This window comes from Rhinoderma darwinii (genome assembly GCF_050947455.1).
Source record: "Rhinoderma darwinii isolate aRhiDar2 chromosome 11 unlocalized genomic scaffold, aRhiDar2.hap1 SUPER_11_unloc_13, whole genome shotgun sequence".
In the NCBI taxonomy this organism is placed as follows: domain Eukaryota; kingdom Metazoa; phylum Chordata; class Amphibia; order Anura; family Rhinodermatidae; genus Rhinoderma; species Rhinoderma darwinii.
The window spans coordinates 498051-503009 of NW_027461844.1; positions in this window are offsets into that span (position 1 = coordinate 498051).

A 4959-nucleotide genomic window follows, 5' to 3' on the forward strand; every position below is an offset into this window, starting at 1 on the left:
CTAATGGCCAAACCGAGAGGTCTAATCAATCTCTAGAACTATATTTAAGGTGTTTTTTCTCTGACTGTAAATATGATTGGGTCTCCTTAACCCCTTAATGACCGGGCATGTTTGTACCTTAATGACCAAGCCAGATTTGTCAAATCTGGTATGTCTGACTTTATCAGAGAATAACTCTGTGAAAGTTTTGAATATCCAAGTAATTCTGACATTGTTTTTTCGTCACATGTTGTACTTTATTTTAGTGGTAAAAGTAGACTGATACGATTTGCGGAAATTAATTAAAAAATAGAAAAATGGAAGAAATTTTGTAAAAATTACCATTTTCCCCTATTTTTAACTGCAATATGTCACATATGTACACACATACTGCACAATTTTTTAAATTAAATATATATTTCTATCTCTTTACTCCATTTTGGCAGCACTTTTGAAAAAATAAAATAAATTTTCAGCAATTTAGAGGACTTACAAATTGAATAATAATTTTATAAATTTTGAAGTACATTTTGTTTTCCTGCACCAAGCCAGGTTTTCAGAGGCTCATAGGTGTCAGAATGGTGGAAACCCCCACAAATGACCCCATTTAGAAAACTAGACCCCTTAAGGTATTTACCTAAGGGTATAGTAAGTATTTTGACCCCACAGTTTTTTGCTAAATTTAATACATAGCAGGTGAAGAATAAAATAATTTCACTTTTTTCATAAAAGTATTTGTTTGAAGACCGATTTCTTTGTGAAGCAACCATGAAAATGAAGAAACACACCCCAAAATCTATCACCCTCTTTCTCCTGTTTTCAAAAATACCCACATTGTGGCCCTAATGCATTGTTTGGACACACGGCAGGGCCCCAAAGGAAGGGAACACCCGGAGGCTTTCAGGACTCATATTTTGCTTGAAAATGTTTTAGGCCCCAATGTGCATTTGGAGAGGTTTTGAGCTGCCAGAACGATAGAAACTCCCCATAAACTACCCCATTTCGAAAACTAGACCCCTTAAGGTATTTATCTAGGGGTATAGTTAGCATTTTGACCACACAGGTTTTTCGCTAAATATATTGAAATTAGTCTGTAAGAATTAAAATGTACTTTTTTTCTGAAACAACATAGAAATTTTTATTATTTACAAGGAATAACGAAGAAAATGCACCCCAACATTTGTAAAGCAATGTCTCCCGATTACGACAATACCCCATATGTGGTAATAAACTGCTGTTTGGACCCACAGCAGGGCTCAGAAGGGAAGGAGCGCCATTTGGATTTATGATTTTGCTGGAATGGTTTTCGGTGCCATGTCGCATTTGCAATGCACTGGAGGGACCAAAACAGTGGAAACCCCCCAAAAGTGACCCCATTTTGGAAAAACCTTCAAGGAATTTTTCTAGGGGTATAGTGAGCATTTACACCCCACGGGTCTTTTGCAGAGTTTATTGGAATTAGGGCGCGAAAATTAATAACATGTTTTCCACTAAAATGTTGCATTTTCTCATTTTCACAAGGGATAAAGGAGGAAAAAAACAACCATTTTTTTATAAAGCAATTTCTCCCGAGTACGGAAATACCCAACATGTGGTCAAAAGTTTTTTCATTAGAAATGAATTAACCCTTTCAGGACTGATCCATTTTTTGCTTTCATATTTTAGATTTTCACTCCCCGCTTTCCAAGAGCCATAACTTTTTTATTTTTCCATCAATAGAGTGGTGTGAGGGCTTATTTGTTGCGGGACAATCTGTAGTTTTCATTGGTACCATTTTGGGGTACATGCGATTTTTTTTGATCACTTTTTATTCAATTTTTTTGCAATCCTGAGCAAAAAACAGGAATTCTGACACCGTTTTTTAGGGGTTTTTTTTGCGGCGCTCACCGTACGCTATAAATGACATTTTTACTTTATTCTGCGGGTTGGTACGATTACGGCGATACCAGATGTATATAGGTTTGGTCCTTTTTTTTAGCGTTTGCGCAATAAAATGACTTATTTATAAAAAAAAAATTTCTGTGTAACCATATTCTGAGAGCCATAATTTTTAAATTTTTTAGTCAAAAAAGCTGTGTAAGGGCTTGTTTTTTGCGGGACGGATAGAAGTTTTTATTGGTAATATTTTCGGGTACATGCGACTTTTTGATCACTTTTTATTCTTTATTTAGGGAGCGGTGGTGACCCAAAAAATTGTGATTCTGTCGTAGTTTTTTATTGATTTTTTTTGGGGTGTTCATCGTGCGGGAAAAATAACATTATAGTTTTATAGTTGGGTTCGTTACGAACGCGGTGATACCAGATATGTGTACTTTTTTAACGTGTTCATTTTTTTTCTATAATAAAAGTCTTATTATAGGAAAAAAAGCATTTAGTGTTTATAGAACTTATAACTTTTATTTTGACACTTTTTTTAAAACATTTTTATTACTTTTTTTTACTTTTTTCACTTGTCCCACTAGGGGACACTTAGACTTGCAGCTTTGATCGCTGCTAGAGTACATTACACTACACACGTAGTGTGATGTACTCTAACTGTCATTGTGACGTGACTGTCACACTGACAGGAAGCAGAGGAGGAACGGCCGGAGGCTGTTCCTCCGAGGCTTCCGTGCATGGCAACCCGGAGGTCATTATCTGACCTCCGATTGCCGTGACAAGCATCGGTAGCCCCCACGATCACTTCGTGGGGGCTGCTGATGTGCTTCAAACCACTTAAATGCGGCGACGGCAATCCGTCGCCGCACTTAAGGGGTTAACTGCCGAAATCAGCGGCGATGGTCCGCTGTCCGGCAAGACTGATGTCTCAGCTGTCGGGGACAACTGTCAGCGCGCGTCTGTCACTCTGTGTTTACACAGAGTGACAGTTTGAAATGCGAACGAAAATGAACGTCATGGTGCAGGAACTAGCAGCCGACCATGACGTTCATTTTCGTCCTTGGTCGTTAAGGGGTTAATTTACCTCACCGAATTTTCACTTAATAACCGGGTCAGTAACTCGTCAGGGGTCTCCCCCTTTTTCTGTTATTTTGGGTTTAATTCACGGTTTCTCCTCTGTTTCACCTGGTGGTTCCAATAATCCCTAGTTAGATGTCATTCATCGGGAACTGTGCACAGTCTTGGCCCAGGTTCAGAAGAACCTAGAGGCGTCCCAGAGCATTCAAAAGACACAGGCAGATAGAAGACGTTCTGCTAACCCCTTGTTTGTGGTCGGGGATCTATTGTGGCTGTCTTCCAAAAATGTGCGCCCTAATGTTCCGTCTAATAAATGTGCTCCCCGGTATATAGGGCCGTACAAGGTCATTGAGGTCCTTATCCCTGTCTCCTTCCGACTGGAGTTACCCCACGTCTTTTCGAATACACAACATGTTTCATGCCTCCCTCCTGAAACGCTGCTCCCCGTCCTTGGCTACCTCGAGGAAACCTCCAGTTCCTGTTCTCACCCCTGAAGGGCTAGAATTCGAGGTGGCCAAGATTGTGGACAGCAGTATGGTCCAAGGCTCCCTCCAGTACCTGGTCTATTGGAGAGGATACGGGCCTGAGGAGAGGACTTGGGTACCCGCCCGGGATGTTCACACTGGAGTATTTCTCAGGAGGTTCCATCTTCGGTTCCCCAATAAGCCAGGTCCACCTAGAAAGGGTCCAGTGGCCCCTCATAAAAGGGGGGGGTACTGTAAAGAATCTGCCAGACACAGCTTCTGTGTCGACGCCCGTGGTTAATCAGTCTGCACCTGCTCCTTGGTCTGATAGAGTGAGTCGATCTGCTACCACTCAGGCAGGTAGGCTCAGGAGTGGGAGAATCTATCACAGCCTGGCCAGACGGTTCTAGCTCCCGCCCTCGTTCTATTTATACCATCATTTCCTGCTTGTCTTTGCCTGTGATTTTTTCCTCTTTCCTGGCTCTGCTGCTCCTGCTATTATTATTGACCTTCCTTCATTTTGACCCTGGCTTTACTGACTACTCTCCTGCTCTGCGTTTGGTACCTCGTACACTCCTGGTTTGACTTGGCTCGTCCACTACACGTATTGCTCACCGTGGTGCTGTGAGCAACTGCCCCATTTCCCTTAGCTTCTCTGTACCCTTGTCTGTTTGTCTGTCGTGCACGTATTGAGCATAGGGACCATCGCCCACTTGTACGCCGTCGCCTAGGACGGGCGGTGCAAGTAGGCAGGGACTGAGTTTCGGGTAGATTAGGGCTCACCTGTCTGTCTCCCTACCCCGTCATTACACGTGGTATCTAGGTTACATCAACACTTTCATGACGTATCTTGTGGTTCACGCTTGGGCATTGGAGATGAAGAAGACTGGAAGAAGTCATCATGGCGTTCTGGGCCGGATGAAGAAGAAAAGAGAACGTGAATGTCTCCAATCTAAGAAGATGTCACCAGTGAGTCACTGAATTTCACTTATATGTTCTGCAGAATGAATGTGTAGGACTGATATCTGTCACCATATGGTGGGAATATTGGTCTTTGTTTTACTACACACATTTTTAGTACACAATTGAGAGTGTTCAAATTATTTCTATATAGTTGAAGTGTAGACCCCCAAGAATTATTTCCTTTGGTGGGTCCAAGGTACCTCAGTCAGACACTGAGTGTACAGATCCTTGCAGTAAGATATTGTATTACTGTCTGTAGCCTTAGAGGAGAATTTATTAACCTTGCTAAGCCACTAATCTGGCATAGAAAAGTCCCAAAAGTGCGGGAAAGTTTTTGGGCAGTTTATGCTGCGCTTGGCACTTTTTGAAAAGTGTGTGGCGCTTTGCGGAAAGGGCCGACAATTTTATCATTTATGCCAGTAACAGGCGTAATGTAAAGCAGAAATCAACGCCAGCTCCGAGCTAGTGTACAATTTTACATTGAGTGTGTAACAAAAGGCCTAATCCAGACTCCGTGTCTCCCCCACTAATCAGACTGTCTTGTTCCACAAGACATGTGTTTTGCTCACCCCCCTAAAAAAAAAAAAAAAAGATATAT